The sequence below is a fragment of the Phoenix dactylifera genome, unplaced genomic scaffold (assembly GCF_009389715.1).
Source record: "Phoenix dactylifera cultivar Barhee BC4 unplaced genomic scaffold, palm_55x_up_171113_PBpolish2nd_filt_p 002423F, whole genome shotgun sequence".
In the NCBI taxonomy this organism is placed as follows: Eukaryota; Viridiplantae; Streptophyta; class Magnoliopsida; order Arecales; family Arecaceae; genus Phoenix; species Phoenix dactylifera.
In genome coordinates, this window is record NW_024069645.1 from 12,720 (window position 1) to 29,844 (window position 17,125).

General features: G+C 36.3%; 1 non-coding gene across 1 annotated transcript; it reads left to right on the forward strand.

Moving 5' to 3' along the window:
- Nucleotides 1-9,745: 9,745 nt before the first annotated feature.
- On the forward strand, nt 9,746-9,852 carry LOC120109580. Its single transcript, XR_005510415.1, has one exon. It is a non-coding gene; the product is annotated as a small nucleolar RNA R71 (small nucleolar RNA).
- The last annotated feature ends 7,273 nt before the right edge of the window (nt 9,853-17,125 follow it).

Below are 17,125 nucleotides of genomic sequence, written 5' to 3' on the forward strand. Positions count from 1 at the left end.
GTCAGACCGTGATCATGGACAGACTGCCCTTCGCGCATCTTTGTCTTGAAGAGCCTCTTGGACACTTCAAAACGAGCTGTGCGACTCTGCTCACCATACAACTCTTGCAGGTGTGCCAGTATGTCCCTAGCAGTCTTCATATTTTCATGCTGGCATTGGAGTTCATTTGACATGGATGCCATCATATAGCATTTAACTCTAATGTCATCATCCATCCATTTTTGATGCATCTGACGCTGAACATCAGTAGGACGTGTTGGTAGTGTGGGGCTATCTGAATCGAGTATGTAGCCTATTTTCTCACAGTCCAAAACAATTTTGAGGTTTCTAAGCCAGTCCTTGTAATTGGTTCCGGTCAGTCGGTTGGTCTCAAGAATATGGGTCAAAGGGTTTGAAGCTGACATTGTATCTGCAGAGAGTAAAGATTCTAGTTAGACTTTTGTACTTGATCATTAATTTGTTCTAAGGTCTTTTAGAACAAATGTACCTCCCATTATTTTCTCGAATTCCTCACACTCTCCTGGTAGGAAAACGGAAATCCCACACGACTAGGGTCTCTAGTGGGTACTGCGGTCCCATCGATTTACATGCCACCTCACCTAACAGTTATTGGTGACACATAGATTGATGAATGTACAACTCTTGTAGAATGCTTCTCAAGCATGTTGCAATGTAACTTGGTCTCTAAGCCATGAAGACCTCACCTAACAGTTATTGGTCCCATTTCTTAGTTAAGTCAGACCCACCGTATAACCGTAGAAATAAAGTCATCATTGGGTCCTCACCTAACAGTTATTGGTGCCCAACCCCACCTTTACCCTATAACATCTCATGTCTATAGAGAGGTCCAGCCCCCCGATGCAACTTGACCACTGTGTCCAGCCGAGACAAATCAACATCAGAAAGACCTTAGCAGCTCTACTACAGTGGAAGACCTATTGACTTAATATTGGTTAATCAGGTCTTAGTGTTTGCAGCTTGAGCTCTTCATAAGAGGTAATCGAACAATTGGCCAGGTAAGCAGGTGGGAGGCTCCCCTTACTCAGAGAGTAAGGTCCTAAATTAAGTAACCACCTTTCATGCTTTCCTAGACACCAATTAGATCAATTAATCTAATATGACTTGCTCATGTCGGTTCACTCTCGACTTGATTGAGGAGGTTTTAGTTAGGTCTCAATTGGGTTTGCTACATCACATGTAAACTTATCTACCTGACTCTCATTCACATCACATGCAAACGGTACATTGCAGGCAGTTATAATCGCAGCAATAATTAAAGCTAAACTTTAAATAGGTGATGATCATGGATTCTAGTTAGGTCGTATTACAAGCACATGCACGTCAATCGATCAACTAGTCTTCAACTCTTGAATTGGTTCCAAGCCTCCTTGATTCGATCCTTGACCAACTCTTGATCCAATCGCCATCAACCGCTTTAGACCCCTGCTCATCTCATGCATCATCTTTGACTTGATCGTTGACGTACATCACATCACAGAAATTACAATCAGATATAAAATAAAATAAAAATAAATTACATCTCCCTTTTAGGAGGCACGGAGGCCTCTCAAAACATCAAATAAGATGCATGCAAGCATCTGAAAAATTACATGACATCACAGATCACATCGCAGGTCATTATATTTGATACCAAAAGGGTTTGAATCCTATGATCATCACCATATGCAACAATTATAATTTTCAGATCTGAAAACTAACAGATTATATCATGACATAGGTTGCTGGTCATGCTAATCATGATTCTAAAACTTTGTAATCTCATTAACAATGCAATTAGAATCATCATCTTATCATATAAAAATCAGCACCCCCGAAAAATCTGCATGCAGAAATTTTCAGCATGCATGATCATTTAATTTTCAGATCTAATAAGCCTTTAGATAATTAATTCTTACCTTAATCTACGAAGCCTAGGCTCTGATACCACTGTTGTGAACCCGCCTATGCCGCTGATATTTCAAAAAAAATCAGATGGCAGCGGAAGAGGCATGTGCGGGATCGACGTTCATTCGCATGAACGTTGTTTCATGAACCGTTCGTAGTTAGGCAAGAATTAAAAACTTTTAAAAATATTAGACGATCAGATCTTCACCTTGTGCGGGTAGATGATCACCACAAATCTAAGTTCGTGGTTAGGAAGAGGGTCGCTTGAAGCCGTTCAAGTGTCCGGCCTCTACGGGGTATCCACACGAAGCAGAGATCCGATCAAAGCTCTCTAGTCTTCCCGGGGTGCTAGCTCCCTTGCAAAGACTTCTTTTGATGGCTGATTTCCTCTCTTTCAATCAACCCTCGATTGTGCTTGAGAGGAGGAAGAAGAAAGGGGATCTTGAAGAAGAACCAAAGCCCCCTACTGCAGCCTTTCTTTTCCCTGCGTTGGATGAAGGAAGGGAAGGGGAGGAGGCCGCCAAGGCTTCTTCTTTTCTTCCCTTTGCTTGCGGCTGAAACAAGGAGAGGGGAGAGGGTGGCTACGGCTGCAAGGAGGGAGAAGAATCACTAGGGCGCCGGCCCCTTTGCCCTCCTTTTATAACCATCTAGGGCTCCTACAAGTTAGGAGCCCTTGATGTATTACCAAGAGGGGCGCCGGCCCCTCTTGTTGCCGCACTAAAGGATCAAAGGAGGAGGGCGTGAGCCCCTCCTTCATGGTTGCCCTAATCCTTATTAAGGATTGGGATGCCCTAATGTGGTCAAGCCCTAATCCAATTAGGCTTAGCCCAAGGGTGAACCAATTTGGATCCAATCTAGATAAGTCCTAATCCAATTAGAACTTAAATCAATTTTGACTCAATTGAACTCTTCAATCCTAATCCAATTAGGAGTCTTATTGATTCATTAGATTAATAATTAATTGTGACTTAAGAAACCCTAATCCAAATTAGGACATATTTAATTTTAGTCCTAATCCAATTAGGACTCTATTTGAATCCGAAGTCCTAATCCAATTAGGATTTCTAGGAATCCTATTCTAAGTAGGAATCCAAAGATGAATTCAAAATCCTAATCTAATTAGGATTGTAGGAATCCTACTCCAAGTAGGAATCCCAGTCCTACTCCAACTAAGATTCTCAGTCCTAATCCAATTAGGACTCTAGGAATCCTACTCGAAGTAGGACTCTTGTTTCAAGTCCAATTAATGAATTCCCATTGTTCCTTCTTCAACTTATTTATCAATCGAATTGATTACTCGTGATTCATAATCACTTTTCAACCATCGGATCGGTCAATACTTCTAGTGTGTGTGACCCCATAGGTTCTATTCTGACTGGTAGTGAGATATATTGCGATCTCTATCACAATATCATTGAAAACTCCTTTCAATAGGTCGAAACGATTCCAACTCTACTCATTAGGGCTTATCGATCATCGAGATAATCCCTATGAGTCCCACCATCCACCAGTGACACCTAGCAGCATGTAGTGGCTACCCAGTAGAATAGAATGATGAATTTCTAGGTAAAGTTATCATGTGATACAGTCCTACTATCGTGGATCCCTACAGGACGGAGGTCATGGACAACTCGTCAAACCCCATCGTCTGTCATATGTGAAGATTTATTCGACTTAAGTTCGAGAGTGGAAAACTCTTTCTCCACTGTGCATACTGCCCCGGCCGAGGTCTTACGAACTCAGTCTTATAATCACATAGGATCTCTCCTTATCTATCAAGGTCGATAGATTCCTTATAGGTGCATACCCTACTCCTACAGTGAACTTACTGCAGCCAATCTACACTGCATGGACCCATATGGCTAGAGATCATGTATGTGTGCAGTCAAACTATAATAACCTCACTGTGAGTAGCCGAAGCACTGCAGGTCAAAGGACCAGTCACACTACTGCAACATCAAGCAAGTCACTGACGAGTGGATAGACATCCAAGTGACTTCTTGTCTTGGTCACGCTCAGTACCCTTGTTCTCTAACAAGCACCTGCACTATCACTTCAGTGTTCCTACACTGTGGACTCAAGTCTCGTCCATCCAGAAGGAAAGTGATCTGTGCACTGATCGGATCGATCACCGTCCTCGTGATGATCCATTGATCAGGAGCATTTAGAAATTAATCACCAATGATACATGGCTCAAATTCTCAACTCTTGAGAATATGCATCATCATCTTATTAATTTTTTGGACGATTCATAGACACATAAATAATATGAATGAAAAGATGCCTTTTATTTATTCAATAATAAATAATCAAGTACAAAATTATGTTCCTAGAATTAACAATGTGTCAGCCAGATTGGCTTCTAGGGCATACATCTAACACGCAGGTCAAAGGACCAGTCATACTACTGCAACATCAAGCAAGTCACTGACGAGTGGATAGACATCCAAGTGACTTCTTATGTTGGTCACGCTCAGTACCCTTGTTCTCTAACAAGCACTTGCATAATTGCTCCAGTGTCCCTATACTGTGGACTCAAGACTCGTCCATCAAAGAAAGCAATATGTGCACTAATCTCAGCGGATCAATCACCGTCCTCGTGATGATCCATCGATCAGCAGCAATTCAGAAATTAATCACCAATGACACATGCCTCAAATTCTCAACTCTTGAGAATATGCGTCATCATCTTATTAATTCCTTGGACGATTCATGGACACATAAGAACATGAATGAAAAAGATGCCTTTTATTCATTCAATAATAAATAGTCAAGTACAAAATTATGTCCTAGAATAAAATAATGCGTCAGCCAAATTGGCTTCTAGGGTATACTTCTAACATCTCCCCCTTTTTGATGATGAGAAAACTTGGAGTATATGCAATATAAAGTATATTGTGTTCTAGAAGTAATGCATAGCTAAGTTGTTTGAAGTAGAAAATATATATCTTTAAAATATACTTCATGATATGCTTTAGATTAATCAACATAACATAATCAACACATAAAGCATTATGAGCATATACTTAGATATTCTCCTTTTGACAACATCAAAAAGATAGTGAGACATTAAGCACAAAGAGAAGAATACTCAAATATTTCTTTTTCTTTTTGTACTCTGATTTGCATGTCAAATTATTGCAAGAATATGAATCATATAACTCAAGACAATAATGTTAGAAAAAGATTAATGAGCATAGACCAGAGCCAATTAAGATAATTTCAGAGGAGAACACATCGAATGTGATTCCAAAGATAGTTTTCAAATCAAGTGTAGGTGGAATCTTTCTTAAGTTAATTTAAGAAGTACCACAAATGATATTCAAGGAAAACACGAATGGAAATCTAACATCTCTTCAATAATAAGTATGAAAGCTTGTTCATTTAAGATCTTTTGCCCAATATATTAAGTATTTTATCAACATGAGAGCAATTTAATTAATTTTCAGAGTATAAGATCAAAACTTATATACTGAAAAATATATCATCATGTTGGATCATTAATTCTTAATGACTTCAAAGTTCTTTTATGATAATAAGAGCATTGGGGCACAAATACCAAAATATGGATTCATGCAATTTTTGATACATCTTAGAGCTCTTTTAAAGACTTTCTTTTATTCCTTAGAAAATAAGCACAATTTGATACATAAAAATATGAATTGGCACAAAATTAAAGTTCTAAAGAGCAAGCCAATTTGGACTCATTAGTGAATTTCAAAATAGATTTTCTAAGAGATACTCAAAAAAATTCAACACATTATTCTCCCCCTTTTTCATTAAATTAGAGGCTCTTAAGATCAACTATTGAATTGCAATTTGGTTCATGATTGATGCATAGATATACTAACCAAATAACAAGCCTTAAGGGTATCGTAAAGATTTTCAGATTAAATTTCAGATGATACATATTGGAGAGTATTAGGATCACTTTTTATTTAGTATTCTTTCTCTCTCCTTTAGTTATGGATTTATGCGATTAAGTTCCATATGATCTTTCCTTCTGAAATTTTCTTTCTCCCCTTAATTGATCGTTCCTATTTAAGAGTTTAGAATTAAAGATAATGTTCAATAAAATTATCAATCTCGAAAATATATTTTCTAAAAGTTTCAGCATATTTTCATAAGACTCAAGGTTTGAGATAAGACAACCTTTATAGAACTCAATTCAAGGCAAGCAATGGCAACACAAGGAGGTTTATCAAAATCAATCCATAAAACATTCAAGATATTCATCAAATGGATGTAACCTTTTGCATTTAGATTGAATATCTAAAGCTCCCCCTCAAAAGATGCATTTTTCTTTAATCATTCTTTTCTTTGTTGAATTTCAGATTTTGATGATAAGCGTGAATAGAACTGAAATTCTATGATATCGAGAATGTAGAGTGATCTAGAATTATTCAAAATTTGTAGCAATTACTCTTTCTAATCCTTCAAGAACAAGTTATGCTTTCTCTTAATCTTAGAGAAATGTATAGAAATATTAATCAGAAAATGATTCATTTGAAGCTCAATTTCTTTCAAAAGCATTTACATTTTCTTTCTTTAAGAATCATTTGAGTGAGCTGAAATATTTCTAGCTTTAAGATTATTCACTCTATATATATATTTTGATGGAAGTCTTTAAGAATGTAGGAGAGAAAAATATATAGATGATCATTGAGGTATATATATTTATAGAACTCAATTTCTTAATCATAGTTTTTCAGCAATGTATACATGAAGCACAATAAATCTTTTCAATATCAAAATAAAATAATATTTTTAAAAATATTTGTTTGCAATCAAGATCATCGAAAGATACATCATTTAGACCAATATTAGTACACGTTAAAGATAAGAAATGATATGTTTCAGATACGTATCGGGGCAAACAATCAAGGCATCAGAATTATTCTATTTTTCTTAAACTATAGTTTTTATCTAGAAATTATATTGAGTTTAAGCTTTTATACAAAATCAGATTCCGAATTTCATAAAGATTTTCAATAGAGGCTTTCAAAATCATAATTTGAGATATGTATCTTCCACATTGTAGCTCATCTTAAATCATTACGATTGAAAACACATATTTCAAACATATTAGAGCATATTCAGAATCTTTGTATTTAATGTTGAGTTTTGGTACGAATTAGAACATTATATACCAAATTTAGGCAAGTTGAAGGATAAAACAAAATCAATTCATTTTGTCTAAATAGAGATATCCTTCTCTTCTCCTTTTTATAAATTTATTCAACTTTCAGATTTTAAAGATGATTGTGAACGACAAATCTGAAATTCTTTTCAATAATACTAAAAAAAAAATTTATGTAGTATTTCAAACATTCAATCAAATTGTCCAAGCATGGAGCATTACAAAATATTGAGAACCCATAATTCAAGACATCATACCACATGCAAAATATATTATGTGTTAAGTCATGCATTAAAATATTAAGAACAAGCATGTCAATGATCAAAATCAATTCTTTTCAAATAAACTTCCCCTATTTAAATATAATCTTGCACTGATTTCATCCTTAAAGTATGTTTTTAAGTGATTAAAAATTTAACTTGATTCTTCTTATATACTTTCATTTACTTTGTCTTTCATTTTTACTTTCTTATGCTCTATACTCTATTTGCTCCCTATCCGGTGGAGTTGGAAGGGGCACGAGGTACTACCACTAGCCTCCCTCTTGTGCCGTTCCTAATATACCCTACACCAAATAGTTGGATCAAATAGTGCCGGGTACTACCACTAGCCTCCCCATTGGCACCATCCCTATGATGAGCAATACAGAAAGGTTAAAATGTTCACTTCAAACTCTTCCTGTTTAAGTGTAATTAATTACAGATTTTATTCCTTCTAAAAGAATGCTCACACAAGTCTCACAAATGTGCCGAATATATTATGCTTGTTTTGCTTTTCCTTAAGATTAGAGTATTTGCCTTTACTTAGATTTTACTTCTCTTGAATAATATCCATTTTCTTTTCTTTATCTCTCTCTCTTTTTGTTATTCTCAAGTAATTTACATGAAAGAGCAGAATAAAGAAATAATCTTATGTATCATATAGATGTATATCATGCAAATAACATTTTCATTATGCTCAAGAATTCATAGCTTCTCACAAGTCATTTTAAATCAGCATTTTAAGCATATACTTGTGTATTTCATGGTTATGATATAGGCAAAGGAATATTTTAGTTTGAGCAAACCATGAATCAATTTCTAAAAGCATAAGTCAATTAATACATATATAGACATGATATCAAGAAATTAATAATTAAAGATTTTAACCATGCCACAATAAGATTTAAGTTATTGACTTTGCTCAGCTAATTTATGAGAGAGGTATCTAAAATTACCGATTCATTCTGCATTCTTCAAGTCAAATACCTACTAGATCTCTTATGTGTAACCTTTTGGCTGAAGAAAGTCCTCTCTCTTGTTTGCATATGAATGTCTATTATACCTTTCATGGAGGTGTCCTTCAAGTTGAAATTTCTTATTTCTTGCTCATAGATCCTGCATTATCAACAAAATTCTTTTCTTTTTTGAAAGAAAGTCATTAGTTTCTTCGAGATACAAAACATTCATATAGCATATTTCTTAACTAGGTGACTCAACATAAGATATGATAATAATTGAATGTTGAGTCACTTTACTCAAGAGATTGCCTGAATATAAGCAAACATATGTCACTTGAACTAAAAAGATAGTTTCATTAACCAAGATGGTTCAAGGACAAGTATGTGAAGCAATAGGAAGATTCATCAAGGTCAAATCAATTTCTTGTTTTCAAAATTAATTTAGTTTAGATTTTATTTGCTTAAGATAATTATCAATAAGACACGCTAGCTAAGTTTTAATCAACTTATCTTAAACAATTATTTCTATCAAAATTCAGATTATGATTTATTTGTTATCAATAAAATATGATTCATTAGAGTTAGATTGAAGTCTTGCACAAGGGCACATAATGAGCATATAATCTGGTCTACTAGCTGTACGATAAAATACTTATTCTATCATGCTTCAATATAGCTTTAAAACAATAGATCTACTTTGCTCATCCTTTTCAAATTCTACAAGATGGGGTCATAGACATACCTTCTTCATGCCAATCTTCTATAAAAGTTTTCTTGTGGACTAACTTTGGTCAATGAAGATCCCCTTTCTTCTTCTACATACCTACAGAATTTTTAAGTTCTTGGAGTGATTGCATTGTATTCTGATTTATTTGAGTCTGCCCTTGCATGAAGGTTTGCAAAGTATCTTCAAGGGATTTCCTATGTGGTGGCACATAAGGAGTAGGAACAGAATTTCCTTGAGATTCATTGGCAGTGGGTCCATATCTCCAACTAAAGTTAGGATGGTTTCGCCAATTAGGATTATATGTTTCTGGAAATGGTCTTTTATAAGTATTGGTGAAATTTGCTTGATCATGCAACACTTCTTGAAAAGTAGGGATTGTAGGACAATCCTTGGTCACATGTGCATTACTCTCGCAAATTCCACATATACTTTCAACAATAGTTTGTGCTTTTCCTATATTGGCCTTGCTTAATTCCATGGCTTCAACCTTCCTAGTCAGATTAGCAATTTTTACATTGACATCATTATCATCTTAATAAGATATATTCCTCCTTTTGCATTAGGTGCTATTTTAGATTTTTCATTTTTATTTGTCGTATCCCAAGCTTATGCATTTTCTGCTAAAAGATCAAAATAGTCCCAGGCTTCATTTGGTTCCTTACTCATGAATTCACCGTTACACATCATTTCTACAAATTGTCTCATATTGGAGGACAAACCATCATAAAAGAAACTAATGACCCTTCAAATTTCATATCCATGATGTGGGCAAGCAAGCAGAAGGTCCTTAAATCTTTCCCAACACTGAAAAAATATCTCTCCATCTTTTTGTGCGAAGTTCATGATATTTCTTCTAAGTGTGTTTGTTTTATGTGTTGGGAAGAATTTCTTTAAAAATTCTCGTGTCATTTCTTGCCAGGTAGCTATGGTCCTAGGCCTTAAGGAGTGTAACCATGACTTAACTTTTTCCTTTAAAGAAAAAGAAAAATAACTTAAGTTTAACTACCTCTTCAGTGACATCATTGAAATGAAGTGTTGAACACATTTCATCAAATTCTTTCAGATGCAAATAGGGACTTTCAGAATCAAGTCCGTGAAACTTTGGGAGTAATTGGATTATTCCTAGTTTCATGTCAAAAGCTCTCGCAGCAGTAGGAATAACCATACAGGATGGGGTACTGGTCTTAGTGGGTTGTAGATAATCACGAAGCGTTCTAATAGGTAAGTCATCTTGAAATTCATTATCTCCCTGATTACTACCATTATCTTCCATTTGATTATTTGAATTTTGAACAATTAAATTTTTATCTCTTGATTCAACTCAAAATAATCTATTCTTTTTATCTCTCTCCCACAACAGCATATACTGAAATTTTATTTTATTATATATATATATATATATATATATATATATATATATATTTTGTTGGTATAAGTACCACCTAAAGAGATCTAAACACTCTAAAAAAATTTAATTAAAATTAAACATGCATTAAAACATCACCCAATAAGTTCTAATGTTTTCCTAAAAATTCTAGACAGCTCCTAACTGTTTGAAGAGGGCACCTAAGCCTCCAATCTGGTCTAGTAACCTTAGTCGACCAGGTAAGCTCCCAGGTAAGTGGAGGGGTCACGATGCGTGTAGCAAAGGTCTCACTTAAAATCCACTTTCCTCGAACAGAAATTGTCTCCCTTCAATCACTTAGAGGGACAAAGCTAGCCTAGACATCGACCCGGGCCATAGAGCGAAATTGGTGTAACTTTCAGTGGTCTTCGTCCTATTGAGCTCGAATATCCTTAGGGGCCAACATCTAGTTAATTTTAATTAGGCTTAGGATATTTATGCACTGGGATGATTTTTGGGCTAAGGACGAGTGATGAAATCCCGACCTTATCTTTTTAATGGGTTCAGCCCTTAGATTATTTTATGCAAATACTTTATACTATATGCAACAATCAAGAAGATTTTTAACATTTTATGTCATGACATTAAATTGCATTTGAATAGTTGATCAAACAAACTAGTTAATTTTTTTTTATTTTTTTATTATTTTAATTAATAATTTTTTTTATTTTTTTAAACAAGAGTAAAATTCTAATCTAGGAAAAATAGGACTAGTATGAACAAAATAGAAAAATTAAGTTAAATACTCACGGCCGGAGTTCGTTCACTCCGGGAATCCAAAAATATGATCTTGATCTTTCTCGTTACTGGTCCTGCTTTGTGTCGCTCTTGAATCTGAAAAGATTTGAAATTTTAGCCATGTTAAAAATAAAGAAAGATTGAAGAACTAAAAATTAAAGATTGAAATTTGCAGCCTTGTTCTCGTTCCCACGTTGCAAATCCCCGGCAACGGCGCCAAAAACTTGCTACGGTTTTAATCTGGCCTTTTTTTAAAAAGAGAAATTAAATGTAGAATACCCCAAGTATAGGGTGTAGCAAAATAATATTCTCGGTGAGTCCGAAGTCGAATCCACAGGGATTTGACAGTGAACAAAAACTAAAGGCTGAATAATATTCGGATTGACAAAAATATAACTAAGGCATCAGGATTCAACCTAGCACTTCATCATGCTTTTCTTAAAATCACCTATTAATCATAATAAAATAGATTTAGTTTTATGGGCAACATTACAGTAATTCTATTTTAAACTACAGGGATTTTTAAGCATCTGTTATACCCGGGAGAAATAACAAATCAAAGAAAATATATAAGTTTGAAATAATTTCAATCAATCTACTGCACCATAAATCAAATCAAAAACACTAAAATCCCATTGATGATTAAAGGAAATACATGAAGAAAATGCTAGGCTTTTTTCTAGCCTTAGCTAAAAGAGATTTAGCTATCCATATGAGATGCAAGCATTTTTATAAAAGGATTAGCATAGAATAAATAAAATAAAGCATAAATCCTTTTTTTTTCCTTTCTTTGGTTCAGAAAATAGGGCACTCTGTTTTCTCTCCCGGCTGCCTTCTCCCCTCCGTGACCTCCCCTCCTCTCTCTTCCGACTGGGAAAGATGCAAATGTTGGCTTCCCCCTCCTCTCCTTGTTCCGTCCCTCCTCTCCTTTGCCTCCACCGACAGCAAAGACTTGGGATGGGAAGAGCCGCTAACACTTGGATGGATCCGGCCGGCTGTCCTCTTCTCCTCCCTCGCCTGGCTGAGAAAAATCGGAAGAAGGACTGCGGTTGTTTGGCTTCCCTCTGGTTTCCTTGTTCCGTCCCTCCTCCTCCTTGATCCGTGGCCTCCCTCCTTTTATAGACACCTTTAGCGTATTGGAGAAGCTGGAACGCTGCTGGGAGCGGATGAGATGCGTGGATTTGAATGCAGAACCCACGGATGAGCCGTGGGGTGGATGAAGTCGAATCGCTTGGGACTCTTCGGTTGGGAACGTTGCAGAAGTTTGAAAAGGGATGAGACGCGGGGTGGAATGATCCTGCTAGTAACGGCTGGAAGAAGATAAAACAATCGGATGGGGAGTTGCTGAGTGCGGTTGAAGATTTGGCTTCTTCCCTTTGCTACCGTTGGGAATTTATTTTGATGTTTGAGAAGACTCTTCAGATGAATGAGGGGAAGAATGAAATGCGGCTGAATGTTCTTGAAACAGGGGAGACGGAAGCCATGAATGAGATGTGGCTTGAATTGAAGAGCCGGTTTGGCTTAGGTCCCTTGGATGAGATGCCATGATGCTTGGAGAGCCACACGGACGGTTTTGAAGATGCTGGGAAGCTCCACGACGCGGACACTTGTGCTAGCTAAAACAACTGGATATAGTGATATAGATTGCATGCGGATGATGGGCGGCGTGAGGCTCAGATGAAACGCTAAAGATTTGTTGAGCTCGGAACGCCAAGCATTGGGCTCAAACCCAGCATTATTGAGTCTTTTGAATTACTTGCACCCAGACATTGAAAGAGTAGATGCCCTACAAGCCAATCGCAATATGTATTGCAAAAGGTTTTTTCTTTTGATTTGTCCAAATCATGTACATGACATTTAAATATGAATAAAGGCGTTATGTTTTATCATATGCTGTTGATTATATTTATGATAAACTCCTTAGATTAGGGCAATGTTTTAAGACTATGATGAGATCATACTAGTGAGACTTAAAATCCTAAAATCCTAATCTTAAATATTCCCAGTCATTGGTACATTGAGTCGGGGATCAATGATTACCGAAAAAGACTGGCATGTCTTATGTATGCTCGATGCAGAGGATGATTGATCTCACAATCATTTGTGTGGAGACACTAATACAAAGATGTGGGTGCTCATTAGAGTAATGAGTTCACTGAATTGACCTACAAAGAGAAATCTTATGAAGTCTTACTTACATGTCAAAAGATGATTCTCTTAGTGGAAGTTGTGCAACTGATCCTATGACCTGAGATCACCATGGTATCTTGTGCACATGAACCCATATTTTGGTTTACACTCATTCATGACAATAAGTTGCGTACGAGGTCTTCTGGATATGGTGAATTGTGTATGAAGATTATGAGTAGGTCAACAAGAAATTAATCACTTCTAGTAAGAGAAGATAGCATCCTATTTATTCTAATCATATGATAATTCAGGAAGCCTTTGATCAAAGCAGAATGAAAATTAGAAAGAGTTTCTAACGTTTCATTATTTGAATTATCATTAAAAGATTGAGAAAAATATGAATATGAAATTGAGTTTGACATATATTCATACTCATATACATATTTGGGATGCAGTTTGATTAAAGGATTGAATTGCATGGTAACTTGCCACTGAAGGGTATTTTTGGTATTTCCATCAAATTCCATATTTTTCGAGTAGACATGACACGTTGCTAGATGCAATCTTGTTTTATAGGTTTGATCAAATTAAAGAGTTTAATTCGATCACCCATTAGAAAAGATTCTAATTGTTAAGTTCGGATTCGCGCAGTTTGGACTTAAATCGATTAGAAGAGTTCTAATTAAGTTGGGTCAACTCGCACTCACACCTATTGCTGGCTAAGTATGGAACCCAATGGGTCACACACAAGAAAACTTATCAAGGGTCTAATTGGATTAGATCATGTTTGCAAGATAAACATCCTAGCAGGTGTTGCAAATCTTAGCTCCTGATTCGAATTGGATTCGAATCTGATTCGAATTGGATTCGAATCTGATTCTTAATTGATCTAATTTGATTAGATCATATTCTAATATGGGTTAGCCAAGAGTTGGCACCTAATTGGCTTGGTTTGAGTCTAATTGGATTAGATTTGATAAATCATTCATTTTTGACCGTTGGATCAACATTTGGACGAAGAGATGGATCAAATGGATGGCGCCATGGATTGGAGCCATTGGATCTTCATCATGGGATGATGGGAGATCATGATCTCGTGATGGATCTCATCTGGAGGCATGATGATGAAATTTATGTGAAGGGATAAGCACTTAAAATAGATGGCGCCCCTTGGATTGGATAAAGATGACACGTCATCTTATCCTAACTACTCTCCCTTCAACCGCATCATTCTCTCTCTCCTTATTTCTTATGGTGCCACCAATAAGGGCCTTTGGATCATCATCTAGCCTTGATCAATGGTTGAGAATGCTCCCTATTTTTCATGCGTGAGAAGAAATGAAGAGAGGCATGAGTACGGTGGATTTCATGAAGAGGTGCTTAGGGAATGGATAAGGATGAAGCGCCATATCATAAGCACTTCATCTTATCCTAACTACTTCTGAGATGCCCTCTCATCAAATGACACACCCCTTGATCTCACGCCCCTCATCATATCTGAGATGGCTACAATGCATCCGTACGCCATCTATAAATAGGGAATGCTCCCGGTGTTTTCATCTATCGGAAATCAATCCAACTCTCTCTCTCACATATCCCTTCTTTCTTACAAGCCTTCTTTCTTTCTAACATCACTCTTAAGTTGTTCTAATTCTAGACAAGAAGGTCTTCTTTAGGACAAAAAGGTTAGAAGTGTTTTTTAGAAGGAAAAAGAACATTAGAAAGGAAGGAAAGCAAGCCATTAGAATTATTTAGAAGAATTCTGCATTAAGGATCTTTTGTCTTTGGAGCTAAAGTCTTGATCAAGTTTTCGTATGGATCACCATTGGAGGGCAGACACTTGGACGCCTCGTGGAGATTGTACACTTTGGATTAGCGTTTGAGGTATTCTACTAATTCTGCATTTATTTATATCATTTGATTGTAATCATTAAGGTGATCTAGGCTTAAAAGGGTTTCATGCCTAGGGACTTTATTAAGAAATTTTTAAAATTCCTAGCTACGCGGCGCATTATAACATGCTAAAACCCTTCAGACATAAATAAAATATTAATTAATTAATTTTATTAATAAAGATTAGCTATAATATTAATTAAAATGGTATGAAGATTGTACTTTTGTGCTCTCATCATGAAAACAGAGTAATGAAAGCAGCAAATAGAGAGCAGCAAGTAAAGAGACAATCCACACACAAACACAAAGATTTTATAGTGGTTCGGTGCACACCAAGCACCTACATCCACTCCCCAAGATCTCTTGAAAATTTCACTATAATCCTCCCTAATTACAGTGAGGTTGTTTTTATAAGTTCACAACCAAACTTGTTGTTTTTTCGGGATTACAACGAATCCAGTCGGTTTTCCAAGGATCACCAACCACAACCTTTACAATCTGGTTGTTTTACGAGTTCACAACCCAACTCGTTATTTTTTGGATCACAACGAACCCAGTCGGTTTTTCAAAGATCGCCAACCACAACCTTTACAATCTGGTTGTTTTACTAGTTCACAACCCTACTCGTTGTTTTCCGGGATCACAACGAACCCAGTCGGATTTCCAAGGATCACCAACCACAACCTTACAGTCTGGTTGTTTTACGAGTTCACAATCCAACTTATTGTTTTTCGGGATCACAACGAACCTAGTTGATTTTTAGATGAATCAACCGAAACTTTAACCCTTGCTGGATTAAACCCAATCCAGCAACTTCCAATCAAGGCTTGAAAGTGCCTTTGCAAGATATAACAATAAGAATGATCACAGCAGCAAGGAATCCAACCAAAGGATGTGCTGTGACAAAAATATAGCCTCAAAAATAAAAAGATAAAACTCTAATGAACAAGGCTGAAGTTGATGAAGATGAAGATTGCTGGTAAAGATGATGAAGCCTCAATGCAGAGCAACAACTCCTCTTGATGTAGTTGATGAGAGATGACTGATTTCCTCACAAGGAAGAAGAACTTGAAGATTCAAAGTGAGGATGATTGCTGTGTATTCTTCTCTCTTGTAAAAATGTTCTTCTTCTTGTATTCTTGTATTCTTCCCTCGTGTCTTGATTTCTGAGGTTCCCTCCAATATATATCCCAGCTTGAAAAAAAAATTTGAAATCAAATTCTAGCTGTTCTAACAGATTTCTTTCTGTTAGAGAAAAAAGGCAAAATCTGTTGCAGGAAAAAACTAGCCGTTTTAGAGCTGCCAGCAAAGTAGGGTTCGCCTAATTCATTCAAGGGTCGACTCATGAGTGTGTCTCAGGCGGGCAAATTCAAGACAAAACAATTCAAATTTCTGCTTCACAAGGGTCGACTCATGTAGCTCAAGAGTGGACTCTTCATGAACAAGAGTCGACTCATGAAGATGTCTCAGGCTTGTTTTCTAACGGTAGAAAGGATTCAAAATTTCAGCAGTGTTCATAAGTTCAAACCTCCCCTTACTGTAGCAAACTAGCCGTTAGCCTTTTGAACTGAATTACTATAGCAACTCTGATGAGGAACATTGTCGAAGCTCGGTAGGCACATTGGCCAAACGTGAACTCGGTTCAAAAGGGATCCATGAGGGGATGATGAGCTAATACACTATTCAAGGGTTGACTCCTGGAAATGAAAGATCGACCCATTTTACTGTAGCATTTGGGTAGTGACTTTGAACGATCAAAATTTTAGCTCATTAACTCAAGGATTGGCTCATACACTTAAGAATTATTCTTCTAAGCTTCTCCATGCATCCAAAACAGTGAGCTCCCTATAAAAACAACTTTTCTTGCAGCACAAATATTAGTAATTATGCTACAAAGTTTTGTGATCATCAAAATCAATTCTAGGGTCAATAATCTCCTCCTTTTTGATGATGACAAACTTTGAGTAT